This window comes from Alligator mississippiensis, chromosome 16, assembly GCF_030867095.1.
Source record: "Alligator mississippiensis isolate rAllMis1 chromosome 16, rAllMis1, whole genome shotgun sequence".
In the NCBI taxonomy this organism is placed as follows: Eukaryota; Metazoa; Chordata; order Crocodylia; family Alligatoridae; genus Alligator; species Alligator mississippiensis.
In genome coordinates, this window is record NC_081839.1 from 27,138,927 (window position 1) to 27,160,338 (window position 21,412).

General features: G+C 46.0%; 1 protein-coding gene across 8 annotated transcripts in view; it reads right to left on the minus strand.

The window, feature by feature from the left end:
* LOC102574673 (opioid-binding protein/cell adhesion molecule) overlaps positions 1-21,412 on the minus strand; it is a 749,440-nt gene that overhangs the window by 193,484 nt on the left and 534,544 nt on the right. The gene's annotated exons all lie outside the window — the stretch shown is intronic.

Genomic DNA, 21,412 nt, shown 5'->3' on the forward strand with positions numbered 1-21,412 from the left:
CTCCCACCCCGCTTTCTCTCTGGCTGGCTGCCTTTGCTTCATCTCTGAACAAATCCACATGAAGAGAGTGGCATTTGTCCTGCCAACTTTGGGAGCTCAGCTGCAAAGGGCACGAGGAAAATAACAAGGAGGAGGAGCCATGAAACCGAGATCATGGATTATGCTCTCTTGAAGTCTGTCTGCCCCGTGCCGGTTGCCTGTCCTCGTGCGTAAATGCCTGAGCCATCCTGTAAAGGGCCACGCTGCACCTGCAAACATCAGGGCAGGATGGCACCTGGGTATGGGGACTGGTAGTTTCTGAAGGAAAGCTAAGCACTGCCACATCAAGAGCCAGCTAGAGGTTTCTCATGCACGCTGTAAGGGAAAGCAAGGACCCAAAGACAGAGCCAAGGGAAATCACAGCCAAGAATAAGGGGGTGAGTGGAGGGGAGATGGGGAAACTGAGCAACCCCCATGATTATTTGCTAGCTCCTTGGGTCTTTCTTGGAACTCCCCTTTGGGATCTGAAGGGCAAGACAGTGACCTTGCTTATTTGTCAGGGTGCACGCAAGCCAGAGAAGATAAAGCTCAGTGAGTCTCCTCTCATGTAGCAAAGGACTGCCATGTCTACAGAAACCTGCTGTAATGCCATGCAATTCCCCTTGCAGCAAAGGCCAACTGTGAAGGCTCCAGGACATCAGCTAAGAAAACAAAGATGGATTCACTAGACGAGACAGAGACTAAAATGCAAAGGCAAAGCACCTTGGCTCGCCAGGACGGCATGACAAAACCACACCAAACATTTCAAGCAAAGCTTTCTTTGCAGGCCGGCTCAGTCATCTGTGCCCCTGCTTGTTACTTTTCTACAAAATGATTTACTGCACCTAATGCTGGCTTGACTTCCCACTACCAGTGGAAGGATGGCCTGCTAATAATATCCCTGTGTTACTCTTCCTTTTCGCAACACTTGCCTGAATAACTTTATGAGCAGTCTTTGTGTCTGTTTACACCATGTACCCAAATAACCTTAGGTAAATTCTGCGCCTCTACCTGCTTACTCAGCCATGTATCTCACCGACATCCCCTAAGGCTCTGTAAGCTTATCGCTCCCAAATCTCCGAGCTACCCTTTTCCTTCCAGTTATTAGAAACAATGTAAGGTAAAGGCGTATATGTACTCATTATATCCACATTGATATGCACGCATGCAAATATATGCAAGGCAGACCTAATGCACACATACACATTCATTATCTATATCTCCACACTTACCCAGCACACACATATATGTATACTTAACACAATGTTTTCATCTGCCAAGTCCTTTACTAGGTCATTAAACACCCCAACACTTTGGTGAGATTCTTAAGGTTCTGATAAGACTTAAAAACACTGTACTTTAAAATATACTGCTTTCAGAGACAAGCAAATGTATGTGAGAAGCCACACAGACAAGCAGCTGACACTACAGACAACCACAAGGCCAGAAGATGATATCAAGACAAAAAGTTATCTTGGGTAGCAGCTTAGTTATAAATGGAGCATGGGTGAGGAGTGACTTGATGTGATTTGGGAAAGAGATGGGTTGTGTTAATTAATTGGGTATTCTGAAGTGTGTCATTGCCACTTCACACTTGGCTCCTTAAAAAAGGGAAAAGAGAAAAACATAAAACAGAAACAAGAAAAAAAATCTAATCTAATATTCAACAAACACTCGGCACCCAAACAGCCCATCTTTGTCAGGAACCTTAGTTCCAAGAACCACTTACAGGCTTTCATCAACACATTATAATATTAATCAAGACTCATAATGCAGAGTGATTTGCATGCCAACAAATATATTTACACTGTAAATTGTTTGTTGAGAAGCCTCAGAGAAATATGCAATTCATTGCTATTGAACTTGGATGGAGGAAAAAAATAAAGTACAAACTCCCTGTAGAGTTTATTCCTTCTAGTTCTGGCAAAGGAAATCATTAGCATGCATTCAGATTTTCCACGAAGGTCTCTGTACTTAACCATTTTGTTGGATCAGATTGGTCAAAAACCAGTAAAGACCCATCAGATCCTCATATCCAAATCCAGGCGGCAGTCGTCTCACCAGAGGATGCAGCTGACCTTAGAAGGACTAGAATGACGGACCTCTGCCGCACATCCAAAGCAAAGCAAAATTCTCCAACCAGGGACATAGATCTGGTCCCCAGGGCAGGCATGGGCTCTGGTTCAAGAGCTCAAGGTGGCTAAAGATATTTGCTCTGTAAGCGCTGCTTCCATTCTCAGGTAAAGTGGGATTGCCAGGATTCGGAGACTTGGGAGTTTGTGCTGGGAGGATAAACAAGGGAAGGACGGCCTCACTCCCTTGCCCAAATGAAACCCAGCTTCTTACAGCCAAAGCCTGTCCTACAGAAGTCATGCCAAAACACTTCTGTGGGAGCCATATGATGTGGTAACAGCACCCAAGCAGTGAACAGCTCCCCCCCCCCAACCCTTAATTCTCCTGCTTCACCCTGCAAGCAAATTCACTGTCTGGGCAGGCATTTCAGCGAGGTCCCCAGCTTCCCGTCAAGCACTGCGGACAACCAGTAGGGCACAGCGTAGCAAAAAGAGGTTGTACAAATAAAGGGGTAGGGGGTGAGTAGTAATTGGTCATGTCTTGATAATGCAATGCTTTATTTCTTATCACTATATTAGAGCAGCAACTAAAAGACCCAACCAAGCTTGAGGCTCACTGTTCTAAGTGTTGGCCGTAACCAATTCAAGTTTGGTCTATGTGGGGAAATGTTACTTTTAATACTAGAAACAAGGATTTCTTAAGGCGATATTTTTTATTGAGTGAACTATGTAGCTGGCATAGTTAGACAAGCTACAACATCATTCTTATGTTACCTTCTCTCCTGACATGGTTACGTTGGTACAATGACCCACATGAACGCTGCTTCCAGTAGAAGAGTATTCTTTTCTTATTTATGTGAAGCCCCTTCCAAAGCAGCATAAGCACTGAAAAGGGTGCTATTATACTGCACGAGTGTTCACATAGGTACATCATTATAATAATATGGATTTGAATATACACCATAGGTTACACTGAAAGTTATACTGTGTTGACAGTGACAAGCCCTTTGAGATGGTCCTTGCTCAGAGAAGGTGACGGTCTGAACAGAGAGATGAAGAACATGAAGAGACAATGGGCACAAAAAGGTGCATTGCAATTTGCCTAAGGTCACTCAGCAAGTCAGGAGAAGAAGGAAGAATGAGACGAGGTCTCTTGACTCCCAGCTCTGTGCCCCCTTTGCTAGACTCCACCCCATTAACAACTGATCTCAATAACATCATGGCTTTTTGGGTTGGGGTTTTTTTGGTTGTTGTCTTTTTTTAAGATAAAGGGTCACATTGTGAACTGGTGTGAATCAGAATAACTATGCTGAAGTCAATGGAACTAGGCTGACTCGAACCAGCCAAATAGGATGGCTATCCATATATCACCATAACCAGCCAGTGACTTTCCATTAGTTATCACAGATGAATTGGCATCAGTAGCAAAGAGAGGATAACAGAGCTGGCACATTAACAAGCACAGGTAGACAAGGATGGGGAAAAAGAGCTATGGGAGACCTTGATGATGAGAAGCAGCAGCTGAATCTTGTTGTTGTGGTGGAGGAGGAGAAGCATGTGGAAGGGTTCAAAGGGAGGAAGGAGGAACATGCATCAGTGGGATTTTCCTCCAGATCTGGGGCACTCCATTCCCCCATGAGAGGTATTTTACCTGTCTGCTCTGAACTACTCTGGAGTACTCAGCTCTCTTACACTGCTCGGTCCCTTTGTGCATTCTCTGGTCTGGTTGAGAGCCCTTGCATTTGCTCACAAGGTGTCAAAAAACCCCAAACCAAAAACAAACCAAAAACAAAACCCAAACACCAGTGCAGATGACTACATCTAATGTTTTCAACTCTGTCTGCTCTTTTGCTGGCTGCCTGGGGCTCTGGGGCTGGAAAGGATGATTAGCAAAGGTGTTAGAAGAGAATTAAAATGAGTATTTTGTGGTGCCTCTCTAAGCTGCTGAAGAGCCGATTAGCGGGAGGCATTGATCTCTTGGTTCAGAGATCTTCTAAAGAGCGAGGTAGAGAAATAATAGGGAGGGGGGAAAAAAAAGCCTAATCAACACTTCCAAGGCAGCATGCTCTGCATGTGGAGATACTAATAGATTTGATTGCAGGTATCCCGGTCAGCCGAGTGATGTTTGTTCACCCAGGGGGTCATTTTATGCGGTGAAAGGGAGTTAGAGTTTAGGACTCCTTGGCAGAGATGGGCACAGCTGAGAGGGTCCGAAGGAGGAGCTCAGAGATGGGGTAGGCTGGCAGTAAAGCAGAAGCTGAATGAGAGAAGGTAAGCAGGTGCAAAGGCAAGCTGGCCACTGAGAGCCGAGAGGAAGGCGGCACTCACAATCCCTTTACCGCATTCTTCATTCCCCTGATGCCATCTTTAAGTGCATCCTTTCTCCCTCGTGCCCCATAAGCACCAGGTTCCCCTCCCGCAGTAACTCTTCAGAGACCAGACCTGTGCTGTGTACACCCCCCTATCTATGCCATTCTCTAACAAAATGGCTTTTCATTTTGCCAAACCTGAAATGTTTCTCGGGAACGCGCATGCTTATTGCGAGAGGAAAGAGGTCATAGGTCCAGGATACAATTAAGGTTCAAAAGCCAAGAGAAAGAGAGAGACAGAGAGATCCACTCCAAAATAACCTGCTGGCGGGTGCGCTCCCTGGGCTGCAGGAGACCTGCCTCAACTTGCTGTTGTGCCCGATTCATACCAGTGCCTTGCATGCCAGTCTCCCATATCTCAGGTAAGTGTCTTTATTACCAGGCTATTGTCTATTCTGGGATGCATATCCTTCCTGTTGGACCTGTTCAATGGCCTATGAATTAAGTGTTCATCTACATGATGGGGCTGCTGCCACCATAGTCATTCCAGCATAGCAATGGAGGCAGAGCCCCACCATAGAGAAGCAATATATGGCAGCTGAAGGTTTTTTGGTTTTGTTTTTTTTTTTGCTGGCCCAGCTACACCAACTCCCAGAACAGAAGCTAAGCCAAGAGAAGCCCTCTCCGGCTAGCATAGGACTGGGTGGAGAGGGAGGCAGAGGTTGCCAGCATAGCTACACTGGCTAAGGGATGTGTCCCTTGTGTCACCCCTACCTGAGATGTAATTACTGATAGAGCAGGGAGCAGGCGCTGCAGCTGTCTCCCACATCCCGGCTTCAGGCTTCTGCCTGTTTCAGGATGGTGATGGTCACACACATGTGCACACATACATCTTTTTTTTACAATAATCTTCAAAAGATCTCAAGTTTTTACCAATGTGCAATGGGAAAAGTTCTGAAATCTTGAAAACTTTTTTTGTTGGCTGCTGTTTCCCACCTAGCTCTCTATGTGATTAAAATGCTCAAGGTCCATCCACTAATTTGGTTGTTTACATTTGATCCTATAGTACTCTACATGGAGAAAGCACAAGCCCCTAATCCCTGTGCAATAATTACTGGCATTAGGACTGAACCATAGTCTTAACAACTCATTATGACTTATGCATGCACAATAGCTTCTCCAACTCCTTCAAGCTGAAACGTTAGGGACAGGCAGGTACTTCCAGCCTGGCAGCTCTCTCTACCTGTGATGGCTGAGCTACAAAGACATCATGGAAGGAGAAAGAGGTTGGCTACGGGTGAAGGGGGCATTTATTTGATAAAATCGTAAAGAGCAGCGCGTTCTGCAGACAGAGAATCTCCCAGACGTAAATGTCAGGTTTATGAACAATTGAGCTGCTCTGCTCCTGCCTGAAATTGCTCTTTAAGGTCAGTTTTGTAAGTGTTCCCTTGGGCAACAGGACCGTCGGGCTGAGTGCAGCCCTGAGAATGGGAGTGTGGGAGCTCGGGATGGGGCGTGGGACGACCTAGTCCCCCAGAGATGGGGGTGCCTGCCATGGAAGATGGGGACATTGTGGCTTTGCTGGTGTGAGTGTGCACGGCCCCGCGCACATGCAATGCAACTGTTCTGCACTTATTCTACCAAGAAGCAGGGTAATACAGAAGAGGACACAATGGGATCAGTTCTCTGCTCTTCTGGTTTAATTTACATCAGTGGCACTCTCTTGGCCCCGGTGCAGTGACTCCTAGTTTACACCTTAAACACATTGCATACAAGACCCCTGTATCGTAGTATCAGAGTGAGTACTGCCACATCCTCCCCAACTTCAGAGACTCCTCATAACCTCCCCCACCCTCTCCTTCGTCTAGGGCTGTGCCCCCTCACTATGTCTGCTATGCCCATCCATGCACCTTGTCCCCCCCATCTCCCCGCACCTGGTTTCTCCACTCTCACCCCCATACTGGAGGTCCCATGTGTACATTCATTCCCTTTTCTCATTTCTCCCAATGCCAACCCCATACCATTCCCCCCACTACTTTTACCACCCTTCCTCCCTCCCGCTGTCATTCTTATCCTTCATCCCTGCTCCCCACCCATCATCCTTAGTTACCATGTCAGCATTTTTAATCTGGAGAGCTAAAATGAGGGACATTTTCATGAGAGAAAGTGTTAATGGCCGACAGTTACAGTGGCAGCTGCCCCTCTGGGATTTTTCTTGTTTTCACCAAAATTAACAAAATTCTGCCTAGGGGCTCCCAGAACACTTACCATGTTGGAATTGATGGGTTGTGGCCCTTTAAATATATTGTGTTACATCCAAGCATTCAAACAGAGAGAGGCCACGGAGATGCACGTGCCTCACAAGCTCATCCAACCAGCGTATTTATAGAAACACAACAAAAGGGGGCATTTTGGGATAAAATGCCATCACCACATTATTCACGTGAAAAATGGCCTATTTCCAACAAACCCGACAGTGAGGGGGGCATTGGACGTACAACAAAAAAACCTACAGACAAGCCACCTGCAGACCTTGCTAGCAACAGGCAGATGTATCCCCTTCTAGAGGGATTAGATATTATGTTGTCACTTCCTCAAGATGACTTGACCTTTCCTAAACTCATTCACAATACTGCACGCCAGCTGACCCGCCTTCCACCCAGCACCGGGAAAATAATCTCTACTTTTACGGCTATTTATTTATAGGGGCTTCAAGCAGCATCAGGGCCCAGCAGAACTATGTACACACTATGAACACTTGCAAAAACAGGACCCTGTGATGGACCACAAATCCCAGACAAAAGAAAACCTCCTCCAAAGTGATTCTGTGCATTGCGGTGGGTCCCCTTTTATAAAATGGATTTGTAATAAAACTTTAGAATCGATTCCAGGCCTGTGTGCATGCACACACAGATGGAGGGGGAAAAAAAGACAGAAAAGCAGGAAAAAGACTGCCTAGTTTAGACCCTTGGTAAAACATGGTGGACAGGCAGGAAGACCCGGAGTGTGTCCGAGAGTCATAGGGCTGTACGGACCTCATCTTAAGCTCTGTGGTCACCAGTTGCAAGCTGCATGGGGTTAAAAAGAAAAACACTGACAATAATCTGGGGATTTGGGTGCACACAAATCCAGAGGAAAGATCAGTCAGATTTGACTGACGCAGCTTAGAGAATAAGTTGGCTGCGGGTGGAGGGGGCAGAGGGTTCGGAAAGATAAGCTAACAACAATGCCAACCAGCAGCTTGAGACCAACTTGAGAACAAGAAATCCTGGCAGAAGCTATAATCCCCCCAGCTCAGTGGTGGTATCAGGTTCCAACCAGGTCCCAGCCTCAAATCCAAGTTCTGCAATAAGGCACAAGGTCAAATGACTGTGCAGTGCTAGGGAGAACCCACCATCCTCCTGTTGTCCTCTGTCTGCGCTTTAACCACCACATAGTCTTAACAACTCATTATGACCTATGCATGCACAATAGCTCCTCCAACTCTTTTGAGCGGAAACGTTAGGGAGAGGCAAACACTTCCAGCCTTTCTGGGAGTGGACTACTGAGCTGGAGACTCACCTATAAGGGACTCAAGTGTCTAAAATGCAAAAGCTACCGCTGATGCAATGAGAAACCTGTAACAAATCGGTACAAGAGGGGGCTGGCAAATGAAGGCTTCCAGGTTATAGCAATAGCCTCGACAGGAGGGAGTGCAGGGGGAAAGACGATTGCTTCTGAAGGTTGATTTGTATTCCTCAGGGTTGCTACAACAGGGCCTTGATGGGCCATATGGTCTTTTCTTGACCCTTAAATCTTCTCATGCCCTTATAACAGCAGCGCTCGCTGTTGCTGGCTTCCATGTTTCGTTATTCTTGGCACTGGGAGCCCTGGATTTCAGGGCAGTTCAACCTCATAATGAGAAGCATCAGATGGAGACCATCTGGAAGGAGCATCCAACTTTAACCTTGAGGGCTGCTTAGGAAAGGACCTTCAGCTGGCAAATTCTGTGTCCTGCAGAGAAACCGGCTCTTTTTGAATGCTCTTTGTAACGCGCCAAGGGCTTGGGAGCCATCAGCCCCTGAAGAGATCAGCACTTAGCCACCGAGGCTTGATGTCGACAGGAGAGGCTTTCCATCTGCTCTGTGCCAAACTACCATGTCCTCGCATAGTGGGGAGGCAGAAGAGCCGGGCCAGAAAAGTGACAGAAATCCTCTTGGGAAGCAGGGAAATAGGCAGCTAGGCAGGTCCTGCCTAGGATAAATCAATTAGCGGGCCACTCGCACTTTGGTACGTGGGACAGACATCCCAGCAGCACCCGACTTGGACCAGGGAGAGGTGGGAAAGTGGATCAGTCAAGTGTTAGTCCGGTGGCACCTCACCCCTTCATTTCCTTCCCGGTCACCTCTTCCCCTTGCTCTCCTCTGTATATTAATAATATATCTCTGCACTTTCAAAACATATTTCATTTAAAGCTCTCCAAGCACCAGGCAGACACTGGTGTCATAATCCTCCCCAGCCTCCAGCAAGGCAGGTAAACACCATTCTAGGGGCTGCAAGGAAGACGGGAACCTCGTTTCCCAAAAGATTTTGCTATGTCCATGTTTGTCTTCATTCCTGTTAGGAATGAGACCCATACGTACTGGATTTCCCAGAAAACAACGTGTTTGGGTTTTTTTTAAATCCTTTCTCAGGTTGATGGAAACTTTTCATTTTTATTTCTGCTTTTATTTTAGAGTGTTTAACACAAAGAAAATAGGGAAAAAAAAATCACATGTGAAAAGTCATTTTGATAACAGAAATGCAAAATATTTCATTCTAAGCATGTTGAAATAGCATATTTCATCACAGCCACCTTGTTTTTTTTGTTTTTTTTTTCCCCCTGGTTTTCTCCACAACGTTTTGGCTAAATTAAAATGAGTGAGTTTGTCTAAAGCAGCAGACACCATTGTCGGGAAGTGCAATGTATCACACCATTTGCTATGCCCCTTGTTTCTGTCCGCATAGGGCAAAGATAGGTCCAGGGAAAGCAGAGAGCAACAGAAGGAGGTGAGATGCCCTTGCTTTAAAAAAGAAAGCAGGCAGCCGGTCAGCCATGGGAAGCAAAAGGGATAGGAGGAGAGAAAGAGGATCATATTTTGATCTTGGTCACATCAGGAATGACCCCAGGATAGCACTAAAAGTTCTGGATTGACACTGGTGCAAGCAATGGCAGATCTGGCCCAGACCAGCGCTACTGCACCCAGGCTTTCCAGATCCCACTAAGGCTTCTTGCCACACACGTTCCAGACAAAGAGCGGCAGAAAAAGCACAACGCACAAAACATGGGGATTAGTCCACACCTCGCAGATACGCTTCTACTCCTTCTAGCAGGAGCCTTCTGCATGGCTTTTTGCTGGAAGAGAGCTTTGCCACTAACTGAAATAGCAGCCGAAGAATTTACCTTTCCCTCCTCTCCCCCATGACTGGTGTTCATTTGATTTCTATCAAGCTGAGATCCTGATTGCCTCAGTCTACAAAGCTGGCAGCAGCACATTAGCCTGCCCCATCACAGCCAGGGACAGGGGTTGCCAACGTGGCTATCAAAGGACCTGTTCTGTATTCCAAGGTTCCTGGAGGCTCAGACAAAGAGTGGCGGTAGCAAAAAAGGTGAAGTACCGCGATGGCATTTCCAGCATCACAATTAACCTGCACCTTGGTAAACAAGGAGCAAGCTTTGCATGGCAAATTGCCCTGCTCACTGACTGGGAGGGTTTCTTTGCTCTTCTGAGGGGAATGAATGAACAAAGAACAGATTTCTCTCCCTCTCGGGCACGCACACGTACGTGCATGCCGGTGCTATCAGTGCCCTGCCATAAGCGTGCATGGCAACCCACGGGCAAGGAAATAAAAAAGGACAGTCCTGAAACATGACAGTCGAATATGACACAGCAAAGGAGAACAGCTTGCAGAGGCAATGGAGGGTGAAGGTGTAGTGGGGAGTGGGTATGGGAAAACCAGCACTTTACAAGGAAAAAGATCGTGAGATATATTCAAAGCGTGCATTAAAGCTCCGATTGCCAAAGCACATCAAGGCACTTAAGCACCTGCTAAATTCACAGTAAAGTCTGTTAGGTTGAAGCATCTATTTAAGCACTTGGTTGAACTGGGCCTCTTGTTCTTCTCATTTTTAGCACAACAAGACTATGAATCTTAGAGCTGTCTCGAGAGTTTGGAAACTCGGTACTCATCCAGATTCATGGGAAGCGGGAAAGTTTTCATTTTAAAGGGACATTAGAAATGCAAATCACCTTGACGGCTTTGAAACCTCTCCCCTTACATGATTTTTGTTTAGAAATCCTATGTTCTCCAATGGGTTAAACATCTCATTTGAGGCAGGATACATTTCTGGAAGTAACTCTGCAGCTCATTACAAAGGCTGCTCCTGATAAGATAGCAGTGTGCACACCAATTTAGTTAAGAGTTTGTTTGAGGATGGAGCAAGAGACAGAGAAAGAGCGATCTATGCTCACTGACTACACATCTCAAACACAATTTCTTCCCCTTGTAAACGAAGGGCTTTGCTGACACAGAATTTTATAACAGGCCTGGGTACATCCTTACTTCATGACCTGAGAGAGCAGCTGAAATTATTCTAGACAGATCAGCCAAATTGTTATATATAAAGAATCCACCTGAGAGAAGCAGAGAAAGAATCATCCCCCAAAAGGAACAGCATTCAGGAAAGAAATTCCTTGATGGAAATAGGAACCAGAAAGGATTTTAGAGGGTGAGCTTTCATCCCACTGAGTATGTCTGGAGGGCACAACTTGAACGGTGAGAGCTAGGGAGACAGCTCTCCTGATGACAAATATCACAATTTCCAGGTGGAAGGATTTGCTCTAGGCTGCAGACCTTTGCTGTCCATCCAGGCGGGCTAGCATGAATCACCTGGGCACCAGATCTTAATTTAACCTCTATCTGTCCAACTCTCCAAAACAGGCTTTAATTGAGGCCTCACCCTGAGGCAAAGTCAATCTCTGCCTACTTTCCTAAAGTATCGCTGGGGCATAAACTGCTGTACCCAAGCACAGACAGCCTGGTAGGAGGTGGGATTGCCAACTGGGTAGGCACACTCAAGCTGGCTTGGATAATGATCACAATGAAAACACGGCAGCCCAAGCTTCAACAACACCACCCACACCCTGGGGATGTTAGGTGCTCATCTGGGAGACAGAAGCCCCTGCCAGGATGTCTGCTCAGGGCGCTCACTGGTTTTGGTTTGCTTGTCTTACAGAAGAGTTTCCATAGTCAGCAGCGTCCACCAACATAACAAACAGACCTGGCCGGAAACCTGCCAGCCTGCTTTTTTGTGTGCCTACTCACATGGTGCTGAAGTAAAACCTTGCAGAACCAATTGCCTTATAACTTTGAACCCCAGACTCTCCAAGAAACCCAAACAGTTCAGAGTCAGTGCTTGGAAAGAACAAAACAGCCTGGATGTTTCCTTCTGCATCTATGAAAAGCTTCTGACTTTCCCATATGGGGCTGAACCTCCAGTAAGAATGGAAACCGAGGCTATTCCGTATGACCAGGACAGATAATAGTAAAATAACAATAAACCTTTCCTAGGCTGCATAGTGTAAAAAGTCCTCAAGCTTCACCCTTCAGGACGACCAGGGATGAAAAGAAACTTTTGTTCCAGGCAGATCCTGACCAATCTGTCCAATACAGAAGCTTTCTTTGAAGCACCTAAAACCAGCCAGGTCCAGAGAAAGGACACCAGACCAGATAAACCACTGGCCTGAGCCTGTAGAGCAATTCTTCTGTTGGTTTGACTTGTACGTGCAGATGCACCACAAAGGCAGAGATGCGTTCCTATCAATGCATTGCAGGAATTAGGAACCACACAGGCTGCTGGGAGAATGACAAATCACGGGGAATAAAAGTTAATTGAACCTTTCCGAGCCTTCATGTGACTTTAGATCACAGCTCTGGTTCCTGACCTGAATTCTCAGTTACACAAAGGCTCCTTCACAACGCTGTCAGGGTAAAAGCGCCAATGAGCAGATATCTGTGCAACAACGCCCACCTTTGGGCCCGTTTGCCCTGCCAGAAAGGTGCAGCAAAGCCGGCAAATAAAAACCTCTGCTTGTTTTCCAAAAAGAGGCCACCCATCTCTAGGATGAGTCTTGGTGCTGAGTCACGCCAGGATGAAGGTGCCTTCAATAAATCAAGGATGCAGTGTCTGATAACATGGAGCCACATAGGGAGCACACAAGCCACCCTGCTGTGTTATTAATACATGAACTTTGCCACCACCCTCCCACACTGCCTGCTGATTTTTATACCATATTGCATAATTAATCTGTCAACATTCTGTGACGAGGTATAAATATTAATAATACGATCACACAGTTGGCTGTTCCTTTTAAAATTCAAACTCTGCAAAGATAAATCGCGCACTTAATCTTAGCAAGCTTTGAAGAGCGTATTAAAAACATGAAAAAGAGGATACATTTGATTTTGAAAAAGGATTGCCTACTTTTACCTGGATTTGCCCTCCTTTTATCTCTGTTTCTCTCCCTCCTACAGATTGGAGTTTGAGATAGTATCATTTGCTTCAACGTCTGATGGCCAGAGGTGCATGGCTCTGTTATGTGAGTGAGTGGCACAATACAAGTGTGCCAAGTGCCACTATGCAGTGGGGGAAACATGCTGAATATACAATACCGCTGCTGCCCCAAAGCACCTGGGGCACAATTTTCAAACTGAAGAGGCTAAAGGGAGAAACTGCCAGCACGATCTCTGTGCTGCACCTCTCATGATTGCAGCTTGGGGCTTTTAAGGTAACTCCTCAGGGGGGTTAAGGTAAGCAGGGGAATGAGCAGAGGAAAGGTGGGTATAGCTGCCATTCAGCCATCCAGTCCTGGGCTGGTGAGACTGGAGAGGCCCCTGATACAACTTAGACAGACCTAAGTACCTACCTTACAGCAGCCCCCCACTCTTACTGCTGTACAGGCCACAGTGCTGCCCAGAACATCCACAGTACTACATGGTGCCACCTCCATCCCCATGTGCACCTCCTCTCCCTCCACCCCAGCCTCACCCTGCATTTACACCCTGGTGCCAGTGCCCTCCAAAGACCTGGCCACACTGCAGAATACGTGCAGAATACCTGGTCCCCGTGTGGGACCAGGTGATCTGGGTTAAGCAACACAAGTCATAAGTCCATGGTGGGAGGGATACCAGACCTACTTGCTTCCTGCACGGCCTTGTCCCAGCAACAGTAGGGTTAGGTATTGCTGTCCTGGCCCCTCCTGCCTGTCCCCACTTGCTCCTGTTCTTGTCTTGGATCTTCTGGCAATGATCACCTGCTTGCCTTCACAACAACCTCGTCTGGACCCTTGGCTTGATATCTTGAACTTGGACCAGCTTTGACCTTGCTTTTCACCGTGGCAAACCCCTGACTAGGTGTGATCTGCTCAGATTATGCCCTGGTCAACCCTTACAACCACCACCATGAAGAAGAGATGAAAGGTGTTTGTTAGCAGTGAGGTTTCCTGTCTCCTCCTTGCAAGTTTTTCTGTAGTATAGATGCTCTGTATGTCCCCCGCCCCCTGCCCTCCTATTTCCAAGTGCATCTTAATGACAGAAAAGGGGAAGGGGAGAAAACACTGCACCCTCCAGTCTCAGTACTATAAATGAGGGGAAGTGATGGCAAACTCCTCTATCCACACTCCAGTCACTTTGTTTTACAGAGCACTGAAATGAAAGGGATACTTTAGATTAAAAGATTTGTTTAATGGTCTGATTAATTCATTCCAAACAGACAGAGACCGTTTTAAGGATCTCTGTTAGCTCTTAACCTTTCCAGCGTGGGCTTTTTTTGGTGTGTAAGTGAGGATGTGTTTTAATTTAATATTCAGCGCCTGCTGCTATGTCTCTGGGTTGGATCACACAGCTTCCCTTCCTCACATGGAAAGGGACCAAATGGTTCTTAAAATATACACGGAGAAGCCAGCAAACAGGGAGAGGGAGAATGGGAGGGCACACCTGCACGCCCACACGCGCCATGGGCAATTACCCCATTCACCCTGGTTCAGTTCACAAAATTAATTAGTATCAGGCGCTGCTGGTCCATATTACTTATGAGCTAATGAGCAGAAAATACTATGGCTTTGGAGGCAAGCACCCTGGGATGCTGAAGCTAAGCTAGGTGCATTGTGTCCTCTTCCTCCAGCACATCATAAGAGGGCATCATGAAGCTTAGAAGCACCCCATGCTCAGTGGGGCTTGGTTGGTGAAGCATGATAGGATGCAGCTCACTGGGCGCCATGTAGCAGAAGCCCATTCTTTGCCCATGACATGTTTGATCTGCTAGAAGTGATCCAGTCTCTTTGGGAGCTCTACAAAAATGGCTACAAGGATGGGCCTTTCTTATGCAGACTCTATGAACCCTCAAGGATCAAGCTGGCCCAGACTGCCTTTGATTATATAATTATCATAAAATGTACAGATGATATATCATATTATATCTTTGTCATTATGTACATATACTTGTACACACACACTCACACTCCGGTATGTGCCCATATAAAATGATGTGTACTTATATAATAAAAGGAACTTCTCTGGGAGCTTCCTGATCTTCAGTGGAAAACAAAACACCCTCCCAGGGATGGATGCTTTAACAGCAGAAGTTAAACTTTAAGGCTCCAAGACTTTGTCCCTCCTGGTTTCCCTCAGCCAGCAGACAGCATGAAAGGAAGGTCAGGAAAGCTAGCCCACCATGGTGATTGAGCCCACCCTTTTGCCTGACAGCAATGCCTACATACACAGGAACATGGTTTGAAAGATCATCGCCTCTTCTCAGGGCAGTTTAAGAGCTCTGAATAGGATCCTGTGAGCATTCTTGCTGGTGGGAGTGACAGCTAGGAGTGGAGATATTTGAAAGGATGAAGAAACAATGTCTTGAGTCTCCATCTGGGAAAAGGAGGGGCTGCTGTAGTGATTTCAAAGATTCGCAGAAGTTTAGGGGCTGAAAGGGACCTCGTGAGACCATCGGGTCCAGCCCCCCTGCTCTGGGCAGGAAAGACCACTGGGGTCAAATAACCCCAGCAAGGCGTGCGTCCAGTCTCCTTTTGAAGATGTCCAGGGTAGGTGTTTACACCACCCCTGCTGGGAGTCTATTCCAGAGTCTGGTCACACAAACCATGAAGAAGTTTTTCCTTATATCCAGGCTGAAACCTTCTTCTAGGAGTTTATACCCACTGCTCCTGGTTTTCCCCTAAGGTGCTTTGGTGAATAGTTGTTCACCTAGCCCCTGATGCTGTCCTGATATATTTGTAAGCTGCCACCAAACGCCCCAAACTCTTCTCTTTTCTAGGCTGAACAGTCCCATATCTGTCAGTCTTTCCTTGAATGGCTTGCTCTTCAGGCCTATAATCATACAAGTGGCTCTTGTTTGGACTCTCTCAAGCTTCTCCACGTCCTTCTTAAAGTGCGGCACCCAGAACTGGATGCAGTCCTCCAGCTGCAGCCTCAGCAATGTTGGGTAGAGCAGGAGAATAACTTCCTTAGTTTTGCTTGAGATGAATCGGTTGATGCATGTCAGTGTATTGTTTGCTCTGCTAACTGTAGCATCACACTGGTGGCTGCAGACACGCGTGGGTCTGAAACAGGAGGACCGGGATCCTAGTGCTGTGACTGGTCTAGTAATGCTGTTTGTACTCTGCAGCATACCGATTCTTTATATCACCTGAGCATGAGTATGGGAAGGGGTAAAGGGAGTTTTGCAAGCACTTACCACTGACTTGAAGACAGACACAGCACCATAGTGTTAATCAGCTTTTCTCTATTCACTGCCATGCAACTGGGGACTTCTATCCTCCCAGAGCTCGACAACAGTCAAGCATCAACACACACCAAGAGTTTCCTAGTATAAGCATAACACCTGGAACTCAGCTACCTGATGGCAAATGCCATCTCTTTCATGCGTGTCACTGTAAGTCATGTTTAAATTCAGGAAAGCCTATCACATCATAATTGTCTCCTTGTAGCATTTGAGCTGCTTTCTCTTTGCAGTGCTGTGAGGACAGTACTTCATTCATCCTCAGATTGAAACATAAGGACATGCTGTCTGCAAGATACAGGGACAGTGAAAAACAGGCACATTAACAAAGCAGGTGAGTGTAACAGTGAGGATCAAGTGCTTTCTCAGCATCTTGGACCCTGCAAGTGCATGGGATCTGAGAAACCAGGTTCCTGCTTGTTAAAAAGATCTGCACCTTGGCTACCATTGCTGTCACTGGCACGCTAACCAGTTGAAACCTTCAGGCTAATGAGCGCCAAGGTTGGGCAGTTCAATGTTTCATCTTTCTTGGCTTTGTGGCCAGCCCTCTCCTAGGGAAATGCTGGTTCTGCAGACTGCATGGTCAGCAGCAATGATACGAGGATCTCTAGTCATGAGTCAAGCAGCAAGCTGATAAAGCCTAAGAGGCATTTAATTTCCGCCTGATGTGCTATCACTTACATGTGCTCACAGCGCTGGCTCTTAGTTTCACTCTCTCCCCCCTCCTCCCTCTAGGACTGGTGAGAAATATTACTGTTAAGTTCAAGTGACTGGGAGAGTTCAGTCATGGCATCTTCTAAGAGTGCTCATCTTCTAAGACTAATCTTTTATACTCTCTTTCAAACAGAAGGATTCATTGGTGCTTTACAATCTCTATATAAAAAAAAAGGCAGCTTACTAGTGTGTGACCCTCTAGCAAGAGAGGACTATGGTGGGTTTATTCCTGGGCAGTGAGGGCTGATAGGTTATTATAGGCAGAGTTTATGTAAAGTCTGTATCATGAAGCAAACACACAAAGGGGGGCAATTTAAGGTTGCACTGGAAACCGTATGGTTAGAAATGCCATGAATGAAAAAAATGCTACCAGCTCTAATCCCAAAATTTCAGATTCTTGTGGCAGTCTCAGATGGAAAGGGTCTCTTTGAACCTCCAGCTACCGCACAAGCTGGATTTCTTGCAATGCTATCCTGAGTTTAGTATTCTTTTTGGCAAGCCACCCAGCCTTTCATATTCCCACAGCGTGGCTTCCGTGCAATGGCATGATAATGGAAATTGCCATTAATGAAAGTAAATAATTTTCATTAACTTCAGCTGTAACTGTCCTAAAAGCTAAAAGGTTTCCATAATTAAAGCGATAATGCAAACATAGACATAAAAATGAATAACATAATTACAATAAAATCGTATGGACAAAACTGCATTTAGGCTAAACTGAAGTCATAATATCCAAAATGAAAACTGTTTTTGATTACATTAACTCCCAGGTAGTTATCAGCTTGTTAGGCTGTAAGCAGGGAGGTGATCCATTTAGATGCCTCTTCCAAGAGGAATCACAGTCCAAGGATGGAAGCTGGAGTTTACGTGCCAGGCTTCCCAGATGCAATTCCGCCTTTGCCACTGACTCACTGTTTTTGGTGGTTGTTTTCTCCTTTTGCCTCAATTTACTCTTACATAGAATATGGAGAACAATTTCCATAAAGCAGGATTACCTAAAAATGATTATAATGCAATTTTGGTATCCAAAGATTAAAGTTGGGACACCGCAACGTGTTATCAGAAAGTGGAATTTTTCATAGCTTTCATAGACATTAGGGCTGGAAGGGACCTTGGAAGATCATCGAGTCCAGCCCCCTGCCAAAAGGGCAGGAAGTCAGCTGGGGTCACAGGATCCCAGCAAGATAAGCATCCAGTTTGCTCTTGAAGGTGTTCAATGTAGGCGTTTTGTAAGAACTCAGCACCGGTCTCACTCTGCTCCCATTCAAGTCGATGGTACTTGCCATCCCACGTGTGCGGGGTCTTGGGAGAAGATGCTTTAAAGTATTGCAAGCAAAATTCTCACTAGAGAACAAAGACATCCATGAGTACCCACCAGCACCCGGTGTATGCATCTGGATGACTTCAGAGCCTCCAGTCCTATGACCATTAAATTCAGTGGCAACCCCCCAACCTCTCATTGATTTCAAAGGATAAAGTCTGGCGAGAGTTGCATATGCTCACCACTTTAAAGGATCAAGCTTTAGGGACTCCAGGGCATAATAATGCTCCCCTTAAAGTTAGTGGCAAAGTGACTGTCTTCCCTTGAAAAGGCTCAGGTCCCAAATCATTCTACTAACGTAATTCCAGTGCTTTCAGTGGCCTTCTTCTTGAGGCATGTCAGCGTGACAGCAGAGCCCAGACTCAGAAATGCTTTGCCTCTCCAAACTAGCTGTATATTTCCACCTTGTTTTGTGCCTGAAACACAAAAGCTCTTTGCATGCTTTGACTCTGGAGTGGCGGTGATCAGTGCTGGCACAAATCTCTTCCGCAGGACAAGATAATGTGTATTATTTGCTAAAATAAGTTTGACATTAATTAGCAGGAATCTCACTAGCAAAGACTCACACTGAGAAGCAGATGTGTTGCAGGCTCTCAGCTCCTTCTCTCCCTGCTGGGTGGATTGGAGGAAGAGCTGCGTATTCTGAAAAGTTTATATCACATCCAGGAGACTATGTCAAGAATGATTGTCACAACTGGTGCCAACCTCAGACATCCTCTTGAATGCAGAATGTGAAGTCATTTAAGAGAGAGGGACAGGTGTCACCTGCGATCCACAAGGCAAGGGCAAAGGGAAATCTCTGCTTTCCTTGGGGAATTCCATTGCAGATCACTCTAAAAGCAAGCTGATTTCTTAAAACCTGGGCATTGAGCAACCCGAGCATTACTTTTGAAATAACTCCACTGTGGAACACCAGCCCTTGATTCAAACAGGGCTGTATCAACCCTTCATCCTCTGCGCTCAATAAGAAATAAACTCACGTCAATAAAGATTACCATGCGCTTTTACATAAAAACTACCAGAAATGCTTGCAGGCGCACACACACAAAAAACACATGCACAACCTGGACTCTCATCTCCGCTATACAGACTTCATGGATTGGATGTTCTCTATTAATATAAGTAGGAATAGAGTTAGGCTAACACTGAACACTTAAAAATCCCTTGCTTGGGTCTGATGTGATCCCATTGCCCTAGTGAACCTTTTTTTTTCCTGTAAGCTGATTATTTTCCTGGCTAATCCATGAGGCAGGTTCATTTCACTGATGGCTGGAGTGATCACTGGGAGTGTATTTATAGAGCTGAAGTCTGATCCCCTTTACTTTGGAGCAGATCAGGAGTTACTCTGCTAAAACCAGTAGTTACAATAGCATAGTACAAGATGTGAAGAAGGTTAATAGCTGCTTCGTGAAATTTCAGCACAAGATGCGTGGCTAAATCTGCTATGCTGCATTGAAAATCTTAGCCGTCTTCCTTTGAATGTGTTTAGGCTAGCAATCGTCAAATCTAAGAGTCCCGTGTCTGGTTTATATTCGTCCAAAAAGGAAGCAGCACAGATTTCTACTGATGACAATGCATGGAGACAATGGCAGTATGAGGAGTCTGCCCAGACTACTTATGAAACCTGTGTGTGTTCCTGAAGCTGTCAGTATGAAAACTATCACCCTATACCTCTGTTTGCATGTATCCACCCTTGAGTGGCAGGATTGGATTGTGGGTCATTAGAACTCAATGATCCGCTATCGAAGTGGATCAACTTGAGACCATAAGTTTGCTTGAGCTGGGTGAACATGCTTCCTTCTTTTGTCTGAAGTAGGTAGAGAGGGCTAGAGAGAGGGCTAGAGCAGTGGAAAGCTATCAATGGCTAAACCAGAAATCCCATAAACTGTAGGTTCAGTTAGGGTCAAAGAAGATAAGCTGCCTCCCAGCCTTCCTAAACACAGGTGGACACCCTGGGGCTACCAGTGGAAGTTAGAGAGAGGCACAGAAAGGGGGATGTGTGTGTTTCCCTAAACACTGGCAACTTTTGTGCTTTATCTTCAAGTGAATTAATGGCAGAATCAGAAACACCATGCCAAGCCTTTCTGTACGTGTATGGGTTTGCTCAAATCAATCACAAATCTTCTTCAGAGGTCAGCTGTAAATCAGACTGCTCACATGATGGTGATGGTAGGATGCAGGGAACCAGCAGCAGACTGTAAGCTCTAGCTCTCTGGAAGCGGTGTTAGATTAGCAGATCCATAACCCCAAAGACCGTACAAAGACCCCAAAACAAAAGGTAATGCCTTGATTCTTATTGGGCTACAGAGGCTCAAAACACTTAGGGATCCCTGTGGCTGGCTCCCAATGGTAATCTAGTAAAAGGCCATTAAGGGGTGCTCCTCTAGGGCACCCTGGGGATGTCCATACATCATGTGTTCCTCTTCTTCCATGATGTGTGTGCCAGATACCACCCCAGTGCTTTCTGCAGGATGGGAGATGGAGCAAACACCCCCCTTAGCCCAATACATTAAGGCCATGATGTTCTAGATCTCTGCTGAGTGCCGGGGTAAAATCTTCAGATCCAAGAGAGGAGCTTGAGCTAAACTCAACACATGCGTCAGAAAGGAACACTGGAAATGCAGCACCATGGACAGTAAATGATGCAGATTAAAATTGAAACGAGGGAGTAAGTCGGACCTGGAAAAGCAGGGATTGCAGCAGGGCAACTTTAGAGAATTTTGCAGCAGTTCAGGCACAGGAAAGCCAGGGGAGCTGTGGGGCATGACTGAAGGGAATTGGTAGCAAAGGAGGGGGTCAAGGGCAGAATAGTCTGAAAGCATATGTTTTAGGAGCTGGGGATCAAATTGGGGCCACATAATAACTGTTTGAGGAATCTCCTGCGTCTCAGACACAGAGCACGTTGCAAATCAGGATTGCTCAGTACCAAAACTAACATACATGAGGACTCAGGATTAAAATAACAAGGGCTGGTGCTGGTCAGGACTGAAGGACACATGCAGGGCTGCAAAGTGGGGCTTGCCTATACTGTGTCTGCTTCTAGCTGGGAGAGTCACTCACTTCTCTTTCATAAGCACCAAATTCACAACAACTGCCAGCACAAAAGAACAAAATCCATGTGAATGGAGCTGTGTATCTATTGTGCTTCGTTCTGTTGTGAAATCTG